Source organism: Ovis canadensis, chromosome 18, assembly GCF_042477335.2.
Source record: "Ovis canadensis isolate MfBH-ARS-UI-01 breed Bighorn chromosome 18, ARS-UI_OviCan_v2, whole genome shotgun sequence".
In the NCBI taxonomy this organism is placed as follows: domain Eukaryota; kingdom Metazoa; phylum Chordata; class Mammalia; order Artiodactyla; family Bovidae; genus Ovis; species Ovis canadensis.
In genome coordinates this window covers 14,544,365-14,566,058 of record NC_091262.1, presented here as the reverse complement: position 1 = coordinate 14,566,058, position 21,694 = coordinate 14,544,365, and the positions used below count along the sequence as shown (strand labels likewise).

At 41.4% G+C, this 21,694-nt stretch overlaps 1 long non-coding RNA gene and 4 other non-coding genes across 5 annotated transcripts in view; all 5 read right to left on the bottom strand.

Annotated features, from left to right (window-relative positions):
• The window catches only part of LOC138423318 (uncharacterized), a 42,997-nt gene that overhangs the window by 21,126 nt on the left and 177 nt on the right, over positions 1–21,694 (bottom strand). Inside the window, exons 2-3 of the long non-coding RNA XR_011250230.1 lie at positions 21,315–21,359; positions 11,595–11,734 (exon numbers count right to left, since the gene is read on the bottom strand). This is a non-coding gene — a long non-coding RNA (uncharacterized lncRNA). The remainder of the gene's footprint in view (positions 1–11,594; positions 11,735–21,314; positions 21,360–21,694) is intronic.
• On the bottom strand, positions 9,374–9,454 carry LOC138424075 (small nucleolar RNA SNORD115). The gene has a single exon (XR_011250644.1). It is a non-coding gene; the product is annotated as a small nucleolar RNA SNORD115 (small nucleolar RNA).
• Positions 11,459–11,539, bottom strand: LOC138424070 (small nucleolar RNA SNORD115). Its single transcript, XR_011250638.1, has one exon. It is a non-coding gene; the product is annotated as a small nucleolar RNA SNORD115 (small nucleolar RNA).
• On the bottom strand, positions 13,529–13,607 carry LOC138424073 (small nucleolar RNA SNORD115). The gene has a single exon (XR_011250641.1). It is a non-coding gene; the product is annotated as a small nucleolar RNA SNORD115 (small nucleolar RNA).
• Positions 21,596–21,675, bottom strand: LOC138424074 (small nucleolar RNA SNORD115). The gene has a single exon (XR_011250642.1). It is a non-coding gene; the product is annotated as a small nucleolar RNA SNORD115 (small nucleolar RNA).

The window sequence follows — 21,694 nt, the reverse complement described above, 5'->3', positions numbered from 1 at the left end:
AAATAAAATTGACAAACCATTAGCCAGACTCATCAAGAAGCAAAGAGAGAAAAATCAAATCAATAAAATTAGAAATGAAAATGGAGAGATCACAACAGACAACACAGAAATACAAAGGATCATAAGAGACTACTATCAGCAATTGTATGCCAATAAAATGGACAACGTGGAAGAAATGGACAAATTCTTAGAAAAGTACAATTTTCCGAAACTGAACCAGAAAGAAATAGAAAATCTTAACAGACCCATCACAAGCACGGAAATTGAAACTGTAATCAGAAATCTTCCAGCAAACAAAAGCCCAGGTCCAGAAGGCTTCACAGCTGAATTCTACCAACAATTTCGAGAAGAGCTAACACCTATCCTACTCAAACTCTTCCAGAAAATTGCAGAGGAAGGTAAACTTCCAAACTCATTCTATGAGGCCACCATCACCCTAATACCAAAACCTGACAAAGATGTCACAAAAAAAGAAAACTACAGGCCAATATCACTGATGAACATAGATGCAAAAATCCTTAACAAAATTCTAGCAATCAGAATCCAACAACACATTAAAAAGATCATACACCATGACCAAGTGGGCTTTATCCCAGGGATGCAATTTTCTTCAATATCCGCAAATCAATCAATGTAATTCACCACATTAACAAATTGAAAAATAAAAACCATATGATTATCTCAATAGATGCAGAGAAGGTCTTTGACAAAATTCAACATCCATTTATGATAAAAACTCTCCAGAAAGCAGGAATAGAAGGAACATACCTCAACATAATAAAAGCTATCTATGACAAACCCACAGCAAACATTATCCTCAATGGTGAAAAATTGAAAGCATTTCCCCTAAAGTCAGGAACAAGACAAGGGTGTCCACTTTCACCGCTACTATTCAACATAGTTCTGGAAGTTTTGGCCACAGCAATCAGAGCAGAAAAAGAAATAAAAGGAATCCAAATTGGAACAGAAGAAGTAAAACTCTCACTGTTTGCAGATGACATGATCCTCTACATGGAAAACCCTGAAGACTCCACCAGAAAATTACTAGAGCTCATCAATGAATATAGTAAAGTTGCAGGATATAAAATCAACACACAGAAATCCCTTGCATTCCTATACACGAATAATGAGAAAGTAGAAAAAGAAATTAAGGAAACAATTCCATTCACCATTGCAACGAAAAGAATAAAATACTTAGGAATATATCTACCTAAAGAAACTAAAGACCTATATATAGAAAACTATAAAACACTGATGAAAGAAGTCAAAGAGGACACTAATAGATGGAGAAATATACCATGTTCATGGATCGGAAGAATCAATATAGTGAAAATGAGTATACTACCCAAAGCAATTTACAAATTCAATGCAATCCCTATCAAGCTACCAGCCACATTTTTCACAGAACTAGAACAAATAATTTCAAGATTTGTATGGAAATACAAAAAACCTCGAATAGCCAAAGCAATCTTGAGAAAGAAGAATGGAGCTGGAGGAATCAACTTGCCTGACTTCAGGCTCTACTACAAAGCCACAGTCATCAAGACAGTATGGTACTGGCACAAAGACAGACATATAGATCAATGGAACAAAATAGAAAGCCCAGAGATAAATCCACACACATATGGACACCTTATCTTTGACAAAGGAGGCAAGAATATACAATGGAGTAAAGACAATCTCTTTAACAAGTGGTGCTGGGAAAACTGGTCAACCACTTGTAAAAGAATGAAACTAGATCACTTTCTAACACCACACAGAAAAATAAACTCAAAATGGATTAAAGATCTAAATGTAAGATCAGAAACTGTAAAACTTCTAGAGGAGAACATAGGCAAAACACTCTCAGACATAAATCACAGCAGGATCCTCTATGATCCACCTCCCAGAATTCTGGAAATAAAAGCAAAAATAAACAAATGGGATCTAATTAAAATTAAAAGCTTCTGCACAACAAAGGAAAATATAAGCAAGGTGAAAAGACAGCCTTCTGAATGGGAGAAAATAATAGCAAATGAAGCAACTGACAAACAACTAATCTCAAAAATATACAAGCAACTCATGCAGCTCAATTCCAGAAAAATAAACGACCCAATCAAAAAATGGGCCAAAGAACTAAATAGACATTTCTCCAAAGAAGACATACGGATGGCTAACAAACACATGAAAAGATGCTCAACATCACTCATTATTAGAGAAATGCAAATCAAAACCACAATGAGGTACCACTTCACACCAGTCAGAATGGCTGCGATCCAAAAATCTGCAAGCAATAAATGCTGGAGAGGGTGTGGAGAAAAGGGAACCCTCCTACACTGTTGGTGGGAATGCAAACTAGTACAGCCACTATGGAGAACAGTGTGGAGATTCCTTAAAAAATTGCAAATAGAACTACCTTATGACCCAGCAATCCCACTGCTGGGCATACACACCAAGGAAACCAGAATGGAAAGAGACACATGTACCCCAATGTTCATCGCAGCACTGTTTATAATAGCCAGGACATGGAAACAACCTAGATGTCCATCAGCAGATGAATGGATAAGCAAGCTGTGGTACATATACACAATGGAGTATTACTCAGCCGTTAAAAAGAATTCATTTGAATCAGTTCTGATGAGATGGATGAAACTGGAGCCAATTATACAGAGTGAAGTAAGCCAGAAAGAAAAACACCAATACAATATACTAACACATATATATGGAATTTAGGAAGATGGCAATGATGACCCTGTATGCAAGACAGGAAAAAAGACACAGATGTGTAAAACGGACTTTTGGACTCAGAGAGGGTGGGATGATTTGGGAGAATGGCATTCTAACATGTATACTATCATGTAAGAATTGAATCGCCAGTCTATGTCTGACACAGGGTGCAGCATGCTTGGGGCTGGTGCATGGGGATGACCCAGAGAGACGTTGTGGGGAGGGAGGTGGGAGGGGGGTTCATGTTTGGGAACGCATGTAAGAATTAAAGATTTTAAAATTTAAAAAATAAAAAACTAAAAAATAAAAATAAAAATAAAATCTTATAAACAAACCAAAAAAAAGGGTAAACTGGAACAATTACTACAACATTTCTGGGGATCTACCAGGTGCTTTAGGAGATTGAGATTTCATTTTTTCATTATTATTATTGAGAACTACATCTCTCATGTATATATTATTCATGTGGGCTATGCTATAATTTCTACACAAGGAATATGATTCTTACTCTAAAATATCCAAAATGCTTACATTGTTGACTACAGGTTTATCAATCAAGGACATAAACAAGCAAGTCCTTAGGTGTATTATCAGGATGCAATATCAAGAACAATAATAATTAATTACACTATGTACTTCCTTTCTAAAGTGAAAGTGAAGTTGCTCAGTCATGTCTGACTCTTTGTGACCCCAAGAACTGTAGCCTAATAGGCTCCTCCATCCATGGGATTTTCCAGGCAAGAATACTGGAGTGGGTGGCCATTTCCTTCTCCAGGGGATCTTCCCAACCCAGGGGTTGAACCAAGGTCTCCCACACTGTAGACAGATGCTTTAACATCTGAGCCACCAGGGAAGCCCACATCCTTTCTAAGGAAAGAAGTAAAGCAATGGAAATATCAGAAATGTTAGAAGATATATCAGTTTGCATATATTATATTCAAGACCACATATCATAGGCAAAACATATATATGAATCTCAAATATGAGGCCACATTTGCCTAGGTCTCTTAATTGTGAGTAGTCCACAAATGCTTAAAACATATCACAACACTATAACCACCCTAAAAAATACAATGAAAATGAACTGTTTAATAAATATTCACCATAGAATAATAAAACTTCTGAAGTTTCAATTAAAGGAAATTCAGAAGATAGAGGAAAGTTTCTCAAAAAGATCTTGGAAATTATGCCAGTCATTTATGAGACAAAAATCTATTATAATCTTCATGTTCCCCAATTGAATGAAACTTTCATAGAACACTGTTTTCACTAATCCAATGCTTTATTTGGAGTTTGAGTCACTACATGCTACACTGGTGGTGTCACTCACATAAAATCATAGACTTGTATACCACCTATCAATCAGACATGCAGAAAGAAAAAAAGAATAAAAAGTACCCCAAAACTGGTATCAAAATGCTTGAAAAATAAAAACTGAAGAGTATTAAAATATTTGGAAAATTCCTGCCAATTAGGATCAGATATTAAGAAGGCATTCAATAAATAACTAATTTATTTAGGAAATATGCATATTCACAAATATATATAACAGTTCCAGAAAGCACCTAGTGGGAATAAAGTATAAATTTCAGTGTACAAGTGGCTAGATTGAATGCAGGAAGATATGATGGCAAAAGTAGAGTCAAAAATGACCAAAAAGTCATCTTACTAAGTAGTCTGTAATGAAGGACAAAAAAATGGACAATATTCAATGATGAGAAATAAAAATTTTAATGGTAAATAATTTATTTGACATGTCTTTATATCAAAAACAAATATAGAATGCAATCAAAAGCACCATTAATTATGCAATAGTTGATTCACATAACATGGAATGATTAAAGAAAGAAGAAATTCCTACCGGTTCTTCAATGTCTGTTAAAACTATAGATGACAAACAGGACACTGCTGCTGTTGCTGTTCAATCTCTTAGTCCTGTCTGATTCTTAGAGTCCCCATGGACTGTAGCATGGCAGGCTTCTCTGTCCTCTACTATCCCCCAGAGTTTGCTCAGATTCATGTCCTTTGAGTCGGTGATGCTATCTTTCCATCTTAACTTCTGCTGCCCCCTTCTCCTTTTGCCTTCAATCATTCCCATCATTGAGGTCTTTTCCAATGAGTTGGTTCTTCACATCAGGTGGCCGAAGTATTGGAGCTTCAGCTTCAGAAACAGTCCTTCCAATGACTATTTAAGATCGATTTCCTTTTTGATTGGTTTCGTCTCCTTGAAGTTCAAGGGACTCTAAAGAGTCTTCCCCAGCACAACAGTTTGAAAGCATCAATTCTGCGCTTAGCCTTTTTTGTAGTCCAACTCTCATGTAAATACATGACTACTGGAAAAAACCATAGCTTTGACTATATGGACCTTTGCTGGCAAAGTGATGTCTCTGCTTTTTAATATGCTGTCTAGGTTTGTCATAGCTTTCCCTCCTTACTTTCATGTCTTTAGTCACTGTCAACAGTGATTTTGGAGCCCAAGAAAATAAACTTTTTCATTACTTCCACTTTATTTCCTTTTATTTGCCATACAGTGGTGGTACTGGATGCCATAATCTTAGTTTTTCTTAAAGTTGCGTTTCAAGCCAGCTTTTTCACTCTCCTCTTTGACCCTCATTAAGAGGCTCTTTAGTTTCTCTTTATTTTCTGCCATTAAAGTGCTATCATCTGCATATGTGAGGTTGTTGATAATTATCCTGGCAATCTTGATTTTAGATGTGCTTCATCCAGGTCAGCATTTCACATGATATACTCTACAAATAAGTTAAATAAGCAGGGTGATGATATACATCCTTGCACTCCTTTCCAAATTTGAACCTGTCCATTGTTCCATGTCTGACTCTAATTATTGCTTTTTGATCCACATACAGGTTTCTCACGAGAGAGGTAAGGTGGTCTGGTACTCTCATCTTTAAGAAGTTTCCAGTTTGTTGTGATCAGCACAAAGGCTTTAGTGAAGTCAATGAAGCAAACATAAATGTTTTCCGGAAACTACCTTGCTTTCACCACCATCCAGTGAATGCTGGCAATTTGATCTCTGGTTCCTCTACCTCTTTGAAACCCAGGTTGTGCAAGACACTAGGCTTCTATTTTTCTTGGTAAAAATACACAATGTGGCTATCTGACCACATGAATTTATGCTCAAGAAATCAGATATACTGAGAAAGGCCCATGGGCTTAGCACCAGTCAACCTTGCAATGCCCCGCATGGGAATATTCAGGCTGTGCAAAAGAGCCATCACTGTCTGCTGCAGCATCCTCTCCAATGACCTGACCAAACTCCCCAAACAGTAATGCAACTACTCCCTACTCAGTCCATGTCATGGGGCCAACCTTTTACTTTGGGCAAACAAGGCCTCATGTTGCACATGATACCAGGTTTCCAAATGGCTCTCAAAGGCCTTATTAGGAAGGTAATCTCAGAGGGATTTCTCCTCTAGGGGGAGACATCTTTAAAAGTTGTGGCCCCCAGAGAGGAAGAATGCCCTAGGAGATACAAGAGGCCTGAGTTGGTCAGTGAAGCAAAACCCACTCTAGGGTCCATCAGAAACAACTGGCCTCACAGTTGTTTGCCATGCCTGAACATGACCTGGTCAAGTCTTATGGTATCCCAGGGACTGTGCTTCATCTTTCGACAGCAAGCAGCACCTACCTGCCAAGATCTGGTGGATGGGTTCCTGCCAGCCTCTTAACATTGCCAGGCCTGGGGATGATCCCTCTTCTTGGGAGACTGCAAAACACACATCACAGGTGACTGACCCCCAGTGGATCAGTGTGCTCTGCATGGAGGTATGCAGAAACCTGCGTGTGGATGTTCTCCAGGGACCAGGGAAGCAAACATTGCCTCTGTGACCATATGACTAGAATTCAAGCCTAACAAAAGGTTCTGCAGTGTTCAAGATCTTAACCCATCAACATGGTGCCACCATCTTGACAGAAATCAAGAAGTCCTACTCTGTGAGGAATGAAATTACAGAAAAGACTCGGCCCTCTGACTGCTTTGAGGAAGGCCTTCTCTGCAGTCCAGCACTTCTGGAGCCTGTGTCTAGAACCAAAGAGAGTCACTCACCTTAAATAATTCAAGCTATTGCAAGATCCTCACCAGAATATCTGACAGAAAGACACAATTTGAGAGAAGGAGCTAAATAGGGCCCGCCAACATCCTCTGGGTGGGCAGTGGAGGCTCAATTCAGTTCAGTTGCTCAGTCGGGTCTGACTCTTTGAAAACTCATGAACTGCAGCACGCCAGGCCTCCCTGTCCATAACCTACTCCCAGAGTTTACTCAAACTCATGTCCATCGAGACGGTGATGCCATCCAGCCATCTCATCCTTGGTCGTCCCCTTCTCCAAATGCCTTCAATCTTTCCCAGCATCAGGGTCTTTTCAAATGACTCAGTTGTTTCCATCAGGTGGCCAAAGTACTGGAGTTTCAGCCTCAACATCAGTCCTTCCAATGAACACTCAGGACTGATCTCCTTTAGGATGGACTGTTTGGATATCCTTGCAGTCCAAGGGACTCACAAGAGTCTTCTCCAACACCACAGTTCAAAAGCATCAATTCTTCGACGCTCTGCTTTTTTTATAGTCCAACTCTCACATCCATACATGACCACTGGAAAAAATATAGCCTTGACTAGACGGGCCTTTGTTGGCAAAGTAATGTCTCTGCTTTTTAATATGTTGTCTAGGTTGGTTATAACTTTCCCTCCAAGGAGCAAGCATCTTTTAATTTCATGGCTGCAGTCACCATCTGCAGAGATTTTGGAGCCAAGAAAAATAAAGTCAGCCACTGTTTCCACTGTATCCCCTTCTATTTGCCACAAAGTGATGGGATGAGATGCCATGATCTTAGTTTTCTGCATGTTGAATTTTAAGCCAACTTTTTCACTCTCCTCTTTCACTTTCATCAAGAGGTTCTTTAGTTTTTCTTTACTTTCTGCCATAAGGGTGGTGATATCTTTATATTTGAGGGTTTTGATATTTATCCTGGCAGTCCTGATTCTAGCTTTTGCTTCCTCCAGCCCAGCGTTTCTCATGATGTATGTTAAATAAGCAGGGTGACATATACAGCCTTGATGTGCTCCTTTTCCTATTTGGAACCAGCCTGTTGTTCCATGTCCAGTTCTAACTGTTCCTTCCTGACTTGCATACAGATTTCTCAAGAGGCAGGTCAGGTATTCCCATCTCTTTCAGAATTTTCCACAGTTTATTGTGATCCACACAGTCAAAGGCTTTGGCATAGTCAATAAAGCAGAAAGAGATGTTTTTCTGGAACTCTCTTGAGTTTTCAATGATCCAACAGATGTTGGCAATTTGATCCCTGGTTTCTCTGCCTTTTCTAAAACCATCCTGAACATCTGGAAGTTCATGATTCATATATTGCTGAAACCTGGCTTGGAGAATTTTAAGCATTACTTTGCGTCATGTGAGATGAGTGCAATTGTGCAGTAATTTGATTATTCTTTGGTGTTGCCTTTCTTTGGAATTGGAATGAAAACTGACCTTTTCCAGGCCTGTGGCCACTGCTGAGTTTTCCAAATTTGCTGGCATATTGAGTGCAGCACTTTCACAGCATCATATTTCAGGATTTAAAATAGCTCAAGTGAAATTCCATCACCTCCACTAGCTTTGTTTGTAGTGATGCTTTCTAAGGCCCACTTGACTTCGCACTCCAGGATGTCTGGCTCCTGGTGAATTATCACACCATCATGAGTATCTGGATCATGAAGATCTTTTTTGTATAGTTCTTCTGTGTATTCTTGCCACCTCTTCTTAGTATCTTCTGCTTCTGTTAGGTCCATACCATTTCTGTCCTTTATTGAGTCCATCTTTGCATGAAATATTTCCTTGGTATCTCTAATTTTTTTGAAGAGATCTCTAGCTTTTCCCATTCTATTGTTTTCTTCTATTTCTTTGCACTGATCACTGAGGAAGGCTTTCTTATCTCTCCTTGCTATTCTTTGGAACTCTACATTCAGATGCTTATATGTTCCTTTTCTCCTTTGCTTTTTGCTTCTCTTCTTTTCACAGCTATTTGTAAGGCCTCCTCAGATAGCCATTTGGCTTTTTTGCATTTCTTTTTCCTTGGGGATGGTCTTGATCCCTGTCTCCTGTACAATGTCACGAACCTCCATCCATAGTTCATCAGGCACTCTGTCTATCAGATCTAGTCCCTTAAATCTATTTCTCACTTCAGTGAATAATCATAGGAATTTTATTTAGGTCATACCTGAATGGTCAAGTGGTTGTCCCTACTTTCTTCAATTTAAGTCTGAATTTGGTAATAAGGAGTTCATGATCTGAGCTACAGTCAGCTCCCAGTCTTGTTTTTGCTGACTGTATAGAGCTTCTACATTTTTGGCTGCAAAGATTATTCAACCTGATTTTGGTGTTGGCTACCTGGTGATGTCCATGTGTAGAGTCTTTTCTTGTGTTGTTGGAAGAGGATGTTTGCTATGACCAGTGCGTTCTCTTGGCAAAACTCTGGAGGTAGGGAACAGGAATGAAAGCCAAAGGCAGGACCAGGCCTTGGCCACATGGAAGGCCTTAGGCACTGTAGAGACATAAGGGCTTTCTTTGAGGGATAGGGTATCTTGGCAGTCAAATCCCAGGGCTCCAGAAAGGACAGAAAGATCCCTGACATCCTGTCCCTGGACTGCCGTGTCCATTGGTCCTCAGTGCAATTGTACTGAGCATGACTTTTGGGTCATCATCTCTCTTCAGGACTATATGCATTCTATTCATCACGCCAAACAATGCAGTTCCCACTCATTGCATCTACGCATAGGGGCTTGAGATGGCTTATCTCTGAGGATTTCTGGAAATGAGTATGTCCCATGGGACAAGAGACTGCCTACCCCAGATTCTAGACCAAGACACATTGATTGGCCTGGGGACAGCAGGCCACACTCAGATCTTCCTTCCTCTCTGATATTGTCTGTCTAGAGAGAAGCATGACTGCTGTGAGAACACCTAGTATGTCCATGAAGGATTTGGTGGTCACATGGTCTATACCTTCATGCAACAAATATGCTACAAGACACACCTACAGTGACATATCCAGGATCAAGAGAAAATGACAAAATTCATCTATACACAAATCCCTGGCTGAAATGCATACCTACCACCAACCTTCCTCGCTACCTCTCCAGCTTCCTATCTCCCTACTTTTCTAGCTCTTTCCCTCCCCACCACCTTACTTTTCTCCCTTACAACCTCCCACTCATCTTACCTACTGCCAAATGTGAGGGAAAGAGTGAAAAAGTGGATCAGTGCATGAGTGAGTAGATGAATAACTAGTCCAGGGAGGAAGAAATGGTGAATCAATAAAGGAGTACTGAGAGAAAGCAGAGCTTCATGGGCTCTCCACCTGGCAGAAGGTCCGGCGAGAGGGCCTCTTGGTTACCAAGATTCTATGGTTGTGTCTTGGGGGACAAGATGTTCCTCTGAGTTATAATCTGGCCTTTGTGAGCAAGGAGTGGGTGAAAAGACATGGAGCTTGGCCGCTTGCCACCAACATACAGAAAAATGAAGCAACAAGCATGAAATGATGCTTCAGGAAGCAGATATATGGATTTGGGGCATGTGGGCTCAGCACCAGTCAACCTGGCAATGCCCTACACAGGAGCATTCAGGCTGGGGACAGGAGACATTGTCATCTGGTGCAGCCTCACCTCCAATGGCTTGCCAAAGGTCCTGCAACAACAGTGCAACTACTTCCTGTTTGGTTCACATCATGAAGCCACTCCTCTACTTCAGGCAAATGGGACCTCACGATGAACATGATAACTGGGGCTCTGAAGGGCTCTCAGCAGCCTTACTAAGAAGGTAAGTTTGGAAGGGTTTCTTTTCCGGGGTTGCTATCATTGAAGGCTATGGCCCCCAGAGAGGAAGAACACTGCAGGAGATTCAAGGGGACTGAGTGGATGAACAGGACAAAATATGTTAAAGGGCCCATCAGAATAATTGGTCTCATGAGAACTCGCCATGCCTGAAAATGACCTGGCCAAGTGCCATGGAATCTCAGGGCTACCCTTCAGCTCTCTCAACAGCCAGCAGTGTCTATGTGCCTAGACAGGTTCATACCTGCCTCTCACCGTTGCCAGGCCTGAGGCAGGATCCTTCCCTACAAAAAATTACTGGGAAACTGAAAAGGACACACCATAGGTGACCATCCTCTCAGCAGATCAGTGTGCTCTGGACAAAGATGTGCAGAGACCTGTGTGTGGATGGATGTTCCCCAGGGGGCAAGGGAAGCAAACATTGCCTCCGTGTACAATATGACAAGAATTTAGGTTTAACGAAAGGCTTTTCAGTGCCCGAGTTCCTAGCCTGTTGTGATGGTGCCACAGCAGTAGTTCCCCTTTTGTGAGAACTGAGGCTCTCCACTGCCTTGACGCTCACCTCCCCCATAGTCCGTCTTCCTCTGGGGCCTGTGTTGAGGACAAAAGAGAGCCATTAACCTTGAATCATTCAGGCCGTGGCAAGATCCTTGCCAGAATGTCTGACCAAAAGACACAATTCAAAAAGAAGGTGCTAAGGAAAGACCCAGTGTATGTCCTCTGGGTGAGTGGTGAAAGCAGGGATTAGGAAAGAAAGCCAAAGGCAGGGCCAGTCCCTGGCCACATGGAAGCCCCTAGACACTGCAGAGAGTACTTAAGTACACTCTCCGTGGGATAGGGTGCCTCCACAGCCAAATCCCAGGGCTCCAGAAGGGACAGAGAGACTTCCTGCTTTTGCATGGACATGTCCATTGGGTCTCAGCATAATATTTTTGAGAATGATTTTTAGGTCATCATCTTTCTTCAGGACCATATGAATTCTAAACATTGACACAACTGAGGCACTTCCCTCATATCACATTCAGGCACAGGCACCTGAGTAGGCTTACCTCTGAAGCTTTCTGGAAATGAGTATGTCCCAAAGACTGTGAGTTTTTGGCTACCCTAGGTGTTGCACCAAGGCTGACATTTATTTCCCATGGGCAGCAAGCCACATTCAGATCTTCCTTCCTCTGGGGATGTTGTCTGTCTATAGAGCAAAAAGATACTTGTGAGAATTCCTTGTTATTTCTTGTAGGCTTTGATGGTCACATGTGCTACATCTTCATGCAGTGACTAATGCTACAAGACATATCTAGAACAAGACATACAGGAACCCAAGAAAGTGACAAAATGCACTTACACACAGAGACACAAACCCCTGGCTAAAATGCATGACTACCACCCATCTCCCTCCCTACCTCTCTAGTTCTCTACCTCCTCACCTCCTTACTTTTATTCATCCTTCCCTCTCACCTTACGTATGGGCAAACATTAGGGAATGAGTGGATGAGTGGATAAGTGCATGAGTGAGTACATGAATAACGTGACCAGGAGGAAAGAAATGGTAATTCCATAAAGGAATTGAGAGAGAAGGCAGACCCTCATGGGTTCTCCACCTGACAGAACCTCTTGGCTGCCAAGATTCTACAGATGTGTCTTGTGGGATGGAAACATTCCTCTGAGCTCAATTCTTGTCTGTTCAAGCAAGGGGTGGTGGAGGGGACATTGGGTCTGGTCACTTGCTGCCAACACATAGAGAATGAGGCCACAATGTCCCATGGAATTGATTCTGAAGGAAGCAGCTATCTGGTGACAGGGCACTAGTCAACCTGGCAACACTCTACATAGGAATGTTCAGGCTGGAGCAGGAGCCACTGTTGCCTGGAGCAGCGTCCCCTCTTGTGCCCCACCAAAGGCCCCAAACAACACCAACGCAAGTACTCCTCACTTGACCCTCGTGACCGTGTCACAGCTCTCCTTCAGGCAAACGGGGCCGCATGCTGGGGCTGATATAGAGGCTCCAAAGGGCTCTCAACAGCCTTACCAAAAAGGTATATTTGGGAGGGGTTTCTCTTCTGGGGGGTGCTATCATTGAAGGCTGTGGCCCCAGAGTGGAAGAGCACCCCAGGAGATGCAAGGTGCCTGAGTGGGTGAACAAAACAAACACATCAAAGGGCCCATCAGGAACAAATGACCACACTGAGAACTCACTATGCCTGAAAGTGATCTGGCCAAGCTCCATCGGGCTGCCCTTCAGCTCTCTCAACAGCAACAGAGTCCACTCGCCAAGACCCAGTGGACAAGTTACTACTTGCTTATCACCATTGCCAGGCCTGGGGCATGATCCTTCCCTACCAACCATTCTTGGGAGATTGGAAAGCACACACCATAGGTGACCATCCCCTCAGGTGATCGATGTGCTCTGCATGGAAGTTTGCAGAGATATTTGTGTGGATGTTCCCCAGGGGGCCAGGGAAGCGAACACTGTCTTGATGTCCAGTCTGACTAGAATTCAGGTTTAACAAAAGGCCTTTTAATGTCAGACATCCTAGCCTGTCTAGATGGCATTGTAGAATACGTTCACCCTTTGTGAAGACTGAGGTTCCCGCAAGGACTCCTCACTTTGGACTGCCTTGAGGTGTGCCTCCCTCATAGCTCTTCGTCCTCTGGTGTTCATGTCCAGGAAAAAAGGGGACCATTCACTTTGAATCATCCAGGTTGTAGTGAGACCCTCACCAGAGCATCTTACTGAAAGACAAGATGCAAAGAGAAGGAGCTAAGGAAAGGCCTTGCCTATGGCCTCCAGGTAGGCGGTAGAAGCAGGGATCAGCAAAGAAAGTCAAAGGCAGGACTAGGAATTAGCCTATGTAAAAGACTGTAGACAAGGGAGAGACACAGGGGCTCTCCTTGTGGGATCAGTTGCCTACCCACCCAAATTCTAATGCTCCAAAAGGGACAGAAGGAACTAGGACCTTTTGCCCTTGGACTGCCACTTCCATTCAGCTCAGCACAATCCTATTGAGGATAATTTTTATGTCATTTTCTCTCTTTAGAACCATATGACTTCTCATCATTAAGCCAAACAAGGCATGCTCCACACATTGTATCTATACCAAGAGTCTGAGTAGGCTTGCCTTCAATGCATTCTGGAAATGATGAAGCCCCAAAGTATGTGAGTTTCTGTCTACCCTAGGTGCTGCACCAAGGCTGACATCGATGGCCCTGGAAGCAACAGGTATGAGTCAGATCTTCCTTCCTTTGGGGCATTGTCTGTCTAGAGAGGAGCACAACAGCTGTGCCAACATCTAGTTTGGCCCTGTAGGCTTTGGTAGTCATGTATGCTACACCTTCACGCAGTGAATGATGCTACAAGACCTATCTAGAGTGATAAATCCAAGAACCCAAAACAGCAACAAAATGCATCTATCTATACACAGTGACACAAACCCCTGGGTAAAATGTACTCCTACCACCAACCTTCCTTGCTACCTCTCTAGCTTTCTATGTTCCCTGTCTCTAGTTATCTACCTCCTCACTTTTCTTCATCTATCCTTACCGCCCAACAAACCTACTGCCAAACCTGAGGAAACAAGTGACTAGCATATCAGTGCTTGAGTGAATACATAAGTAATGTGTCCAGAGAGGGAAAAATGGCAGCTCCACAAAGGTGCCCCAAGAGAAGGGAGAGCCTCATGGGCTCTATACCCAGAAGAAGGCCTACTGCAACGGTCTCTCAGTCAATAAAATTCTATAAATGTGTTTTGGAAAACAGAGATGCACCTCTCAGTTCGATCTTGGTCTGTGCAAGCAAGGGGTGGAATTGAAGACATGAGGCTAACGGTAGAGAACACCTAAGGAACTGGTTACTGGCAGGATTTGTCTCTCTCCTACTCATTCCTCTCTCTTATCCTCCTGGTCACCTCTGTCTACTTCCTCCCTCTCCTCTTCCCCGTATAACTCTGTAAATACCTCTGAGCGGTCCAGACTATAGAGCGCACATAAGGAAGTGACTACTGGCTAGCCTGCTCTCTCCTCTCTTGATCTCACCGCATCTCATTCCAGTTACCTCTAACTACCCCCTCCATCTTCTCTTCTCCTTGTAACTCAGTGAACCTCTCTGAGTGTCCCTCAAGGTGGAGAAACTTTTCATCTTTAACCTAGATGTTTTATCATCGGTGCTGTATAGATGGAGAAGTCTAGAGGCTACTGTGAAAATAAAACTGAAAACCAGAAGCAGGAGGCTTAAACCCAAAGCCTGAAAACATTAGAGAACTCTTGAATTCAGGGAACATTAAGCAATAGGAGCTCATCAAATGCCTTCATACCTACACTGAAACCAAGCTCCACCCAAGGGCCAACAAGTTCCAAAACAAGACATACCATGCAAATTCTCCAGCAACACAGGAACACTCCCCTGAGCCTCAATATACAGGCAGCTCAAAATTATCCCAAAACCTTTGATGTCTCATAACCCATTACGGGTCACTCCATTGCACTCCAGAGAGAAGAAACCCAGCTCCACCCACCAAAACTCCAACACAAGCCTCCCTAACCAGGAAACCTTGACAAGCCACTGATAGAACCCCACCCAAAGTGAGGAAGCTCCATAATAAAGAGAACTCCACAAATTATCAGAATATAAAAAGGCCACCCCAAACGCAGCAATATAACCAAGATGAAGAGACAGAGGAATACTCAGCAGGTAAAGGAACAGGAGAGTTGCCCACCAAACCAAACAAAAGAGGAAGAAGTAGGGAATCTACCGGAGAAGGAATTCCGAATATTGATAGTGAAAATGATCCAAAATCTTGAAATCAAAATGGAAACACAGATAAATAGCCTAGAGACAAGGATTGAGAAGATGCAAGAAAGGTTTAACAAGGACATAGAAGAAATAAAAAAGAGTCAAAATATAATGAATAACACAATAAATGAGATCAGAAACACTCTGGAGGCAACAAATAGTAGAATAACGGAGGCAGAAGATAGGATTAGTGAAATAGAAGATAGAATGGTAGAAATAAATGAATCAGAGAGGAAACAAGAAAAACGAATTAAAAGAAATGAGGACAATCTCAGAGACCTCCAGGACAATATGAAACGCTCCAACATTCGAATTATAGGAGTCCCAGAAGAAGAAGACAGAAAGAAAGATCATGAGAAAATCCTTGAGGAGATAATAGTTGAAAACTTCCCTAAAATGGGGAAGGAAATAATCACCCAAGTCCAAGAAACACAGAGAGTCCCAAATAGGATAAACCCAAGGCGAAACACCCCAAGACATATATTAATCAAATTAACAAAGATCAAACACAAAGAACAAATATTAAAAGCAGCAAGGGAAAAACAACAAATAACACACAAGGGGATTCCCATAAGGATAACAGCTGATCTGTCAATAGAAACTCTTCAGGCCAGGAGGGAATGGCAAGACATACTTAAAGTGATGAAAGACAATAACCTACAGCCCAGATTACTGTACCCAGCAAGGATCTCATTCAAATACGAAGGAGAAATCAAAAGCTTTACAGACAAGCAAAAGCTGAGAGAATTCAGCACCACCAAACCAGCTCTCCAACAAATTCTAAAGGATATCCTCTAGACAGGAAACACGAAAAGGGTGTATAAACCCGAACCCAAAACAATAAAGTAAATGGCAACGGGATCATACTTATCAATAATTACCTTAAACATAAATGGGTTGAACGCCCCAACCAAAAGACAAAGACTGGCCGAATGGATACAAAAACAAGACCCCTCTATATGCTGCTTACAAGAGACCCACCTCAAAACAAGGGACACATACAGACTGAAAGTGAAGGGCTGGAAAAAGATATACCACGCGAATAGAGACCAAAAGAAAGCAGGAGTGGCAATACTCATATCCGATAAAATAGACTTTAAAACAAAGGCTGTGAAAAGAGACAAAGAAGGCCACTACATAATGATCAAAGGAACAATCCAAGAAGAAGATATAACAATTATAAATATATATGCACCCAATATAGGAGCACCGCAATATGTAAGACAAATGCTAACAAGTATGAAAGGGGAAATCAACAATAACACAATAATAGTGGGAGACTTTAATACCCCACTCACACCTATGGACAGATCAACTAAACAGAAAATTAACAAAGAAACGCAAACTTTAAATGATACATTAGATCAGTTAGACCTAATTGATATCTATAGGACATTTCACCCCAAAACAACGAATTTCACCTTTTTTTCAAGTGCTCATGGAACCTTCTCCAGGATAGATCACATCCTGGGCCATAAATCTAAACTTGATAAATTCAAAAAAATCGAAATCATTCCAAGCATCTTTTCTGACCATAATGCATTAAGATTAGATCTCAATTACAGGAGAAAAACTATTAAAAATTCTAACATATGGAGGTTGAACAACACACTTCTGAATAACCAACAAATCACAGAAGAAATCAAAAAAGAAATCAAAATATGCATAGAAACTAATGAAAATGAAAACACAACAACCCAAAACCTGTGGGACACTATAAAAGCAGTGCTAAGAGGAAAGTTCATAGCAATACAGGCATACCTCAAGAAACAAGAAAAAAGTCAAATAAATAACCTAACTCTACAACTAAATCAACTAGAAAAGGAAGAGTTGGAGAACCCCAGAGTTAGTAGAAGGAAAGAAATCTTAAAAATTAGGGCAGAAATAAATGCAAAAGAAACAAAAGAGACCATAGCAAAAATCAACAAAGCCAAAAGCTGGTTCTTTGAAAGGATAAATAAAATTGACAAACCATTAGCCAGACTCATCAAGAAGCAAAGAGAGAAAAATCAAATCAATAAAATTAGAAATGAAAATGGAGAGATCACAACAGACAACACAGAAATACAAAGGATCATAAGAGACTACTATCAGCAGTTGTATGCCAATAAAATGGACAACGTGGAAGAAATGGACAAATTCTTAGAAAAGTACAATTTTCCAAAACTGAACCAGGAAGAAATAGAAAATCTTAACAGACCCATCACAAGCACGGAAATTGATACTGTAATCAGAAATCTTCCAGCAAACAAAAGCCCAGGTCCAGATGGCTTCACAGCGGAATTATACCAAAAATTTCGAGAAGAGCTAACACCTATCCTCCTCAAACTCTTCCAGAAAATTGCAGAGGAAGGTAAACTTCCAAACTCATTCTATGAGGCCACCATCACCCTAATACCAAAACCTGACAAAGATGTCACAAAAAAAGAAAACTACAGGCCAATATCTCTGATGAACATAGATGCAAAAATCCTCAACAAAATTCTAGCAATCAGAATCCAACAACACATTAAAAAGATCATACATCATGACCAAGTGGGCTTTATCCCAGGGATGCAAGGATTCTTCAATATCCGCAAATCAATCAATGTAATTCACCACATTAACAAATTGAAAAATAAAAACCATATGATTATCTCAATAGATGCAGAGAAGGCCTTTGACAAAATTCAACATCCATTTATGATAAAAACTCTCCAGAAAGCAGGAATAGAAGGAACATATCTCAACATAATAAAAGCTATCTATGACAAACCCACAGCAAACATTATCCTCAATGGTGAAAAATTGAAAGCATTTCCCCTAAAGTCAGGAACAAGACAAGGGTGTCCACTTTCACCGCTACTATTCAACATAGTTCTGGAAGTTTTGGCCACAGCAATCAGAGCAGAAAAAGAAATAAAAGGAATCCAAATTGGAAAAGAAGAAGTAAAACTCTCACTGTTTGCAGATGACATGATCCTCTACATGGAAAACCCTAAAGACTCCACCAGAAAATTACTAGAGCTCATCAATGAATATAGTAAAGTTGCAGGATATAAAATCAACACACAGAAATCCCTTGCATTCCTATACACGAATAATGAGAAAGTGGAAAAAGAAATTAAGGAAACAATTCCATTCACCATTGCAACGAAAAGAATAAAATACTTAGGAATATATCTACCTAAAGAAACTAAAGACCTATATATAGAAAACTATAAAACACTGATGAAAGAAATCAAAGAGGACACTAATAGATGGAGAAATATACCATGTTCATGGATTGGAAGAATCAATATAGTGAAAATGAGTATACTACCCAAAGCAATTTACAAATTCAATGCAATCCCTATCAAGCTACCAGCCACATTTTTCACAGAACTAGAACAAATAATTTCAAGCTTTGTATGGAAATACAAAAAACCTCGAATAGCCAAAGCAATCTTGAGAAAGAAGAATGGAGCTGGAGGAATCAACTTGCCTGACTTCAGGCTCTACTACAAAGCCACAGTCATCAAGACAGTATGGTACTGGCACAAAGACAGACATATAGATCAATGGAACAAAATAGAAAGCCCAGAGATAAATCCACACACATATGGACACCTTATCTTTGACAAAGGAGGCAAGAATATACAATGGAGTAAAGACAATCTCTTTAACAAGTGGTGCTGGGAAAACTGGTCAACCACTTGTAAAAGAATGAAACTAGATCACTTTCTAACACCGCACACAAAAATAAACTCAAAATGGATTAAAGATCTAAATGTAAGATCAGAAACTATAAAACTCCTAGAGGAGAACATAGGCAAAACACTCTCAGACATAAATCACAGCAGGATCCTCTATGATCCACCTCCCAGAATTCTGGAAATAAAAGCAAAAATAAACAAATGGGATCTAATTAAAATTAAAAGCTTCTGCACAACAAAGGAAACTATAAGCAAGGTGAAAAGACAGCCATCTGAATGGGAGAAAATAATAGCAAATGAAGCAACTGACAAACAACTAATCTCAAACATATACAAGCAACTTCTGCAGCTCAACTCCAGAAAAATAAACGACCCAATCAAAAAATGGGCCAAAGAACTAAATAGACATTTCTCCAAAGAAGACATACGGATGGCTAACAAACACATGAAAAGATGCTCAACATCACTCATTATTAGAGAAATGCAAATCAAAACCACAATGAGGTACCACTTCACACCAGTCAGAATGGCTGCGATCCAAAAATCTGCAAGCAATAAATGCTGGAGAGGGTGTGGAGAAAAGGGAACCCTCCTACACTGTTGGTGGGAATGCAAACTAGTACAGCCACTATGGAGAACAGTGTGGAGATTCCTTAAAAAATTGCAAATAGAACTACCTTATGACCCAGCAATCCCACTTCTGGGCATACACACCGAGGAAACCAGAATTGAAAGAGACACATGTACCCCAATGTTCATCGCAGCACTGTTTATAATAGCCAGGACATGGAAACAACCTAGATGTCCATCAGCAGATGAATGGATAAGAAAGCTGTGGTACATATACACAATGGAGTATTACTCAGCCGTTAAAAAGAATTCATTTGAATCAGTTCTGATGAGATGGATGAAAATGGAGCCGATTATACAGAGTGAAGTAAGCCAGAAAGAAAAACACCAATACAGTATACTAACACATATATATGGAATTTAGGAAGATGGCAATGATGACCCTGTATGCAAGACAGGGAAAGAGACACAGATGTGTATAATGGACTTTTGGACTCAGAGGGAGAGGGAGAGGGTGGGATGATTTGGGAGAATGACATTCTAACATGTATACTATCATGTGAATTGAATCGCCAGTCTATGTCTGACGCAGGATGCAGCATGCTTGGGGCTGGTGCATGGGGATGACCCAGAAAGATGTTCTGGGGAGGGAGGTGGGAGGGGGGTTCATGTTTGGGAATGCATGTAAGAATTAAAGATTTTAAAATTTAAAAAATAAAAAACTAAAAATTAAAAAAAAAAAAAAGACATGAGGCTAGGCCATTTGCAGCCAACACACAGAAAATGAGCCCACAAAGTCCCACGGAATAGATTCTTGAGGAAGCAGGTATCTGGTGACAGGGCACAAAGGCTCAGAACCAGTCAACCTGGTAATGCCTTGCATGGGAACATTCAGGCTGGGAACAAGAGGCCTCATCACCTGGCGCGTGTCCTCTCCCATGGCCTGCTGAAGGCCCCCAAACAAAAACAAGGCAACTGTTCCTGGACTGACCCACATCTTGAGGCCATTGTTCTACTCCAGGTAAATACAGCCTCATAATGGAGATGCTACCAGGGCTCTGAAGGGCTTGCAACAGCCTTACTAGAAAGTTAAGCTCCAAAAGGTTTCTTTTCTGGGGGTGTGATCATTGAAGGCCATGCCCCCGAGAGGGAGAACGCTTCAAGATATGCCTAGGGCCCAAGTGGAAAAATGAAAAATCCATCAAAGGGCCCATCAGGAACAAGGGGTCTCACTAAGACCCTGCCATGCCTGTAAGTTAATTAGCCACACCCCATGGAATCTCAGGGGCTACTCTTTAGCTCTCTTAACAGCCAGAACTGTCTAACTTCCATGACCCACTGGACAGTTTCCTGCCTCTCACCATTGTCCAGTCTAGGGCATAATCTTTTTCTATCTGCTTGTTCTTCAGAGACTGCGAAGCACACAAACAGGAGACCATCCTCTTAGATGTTCAGCAAGCTCTGCACAAAAGTGTGCAGAGACCTGTGTGTGGATATTCCTCAGGGAGCCAGGAAACAAACACTGCCTCCATGATCAATCTGATTAGAATGTAGGACCAATAGAAAGCATTTCAGTCTCCAAGATAATAGAGGGTCTTGAAGGCACTGCAGCAGAAGTTCCCCTTTGAGAGGACTACGGACCACAAACAACTCCCCACTCTTGATTGCCTTGAGGTGGGCCTACTCCATAGCCCAATGTCCTCTGGGGCCCATGTTCAGGACCAAAGAGAGTCACTTACCTCGAATTGTTCAGGTCACAGTGAGGCCTTCTCCAGAATGTTTGACTGAAAGACACAATTTGAAGAGAAGTAGCTACAGAAAGGTCCCGGCTATGTCCTCTGGGTGGGTGGTAGAAGCAGGGATTAGGAAAGAAAGCCAAAGGCATGACAGGCTTTGGTCACATGGAAGCTCCTGAGCACTGTAGAGACTCAGGGATAGGGTGCCTCCACACTCAAATCCCAGGGCTCTAGAAAGAACAGAAGAAACCACAACCTCTGGGCCCTGTAATGTCACTTCCATTGAGCCTCACCACAGTCCTATTGAGCATGATTTTAGATCACCATCTCTCTTCAGGACCGTAGGAATTCTCATCACCAACCCAAACGAGGCATGCCCCACG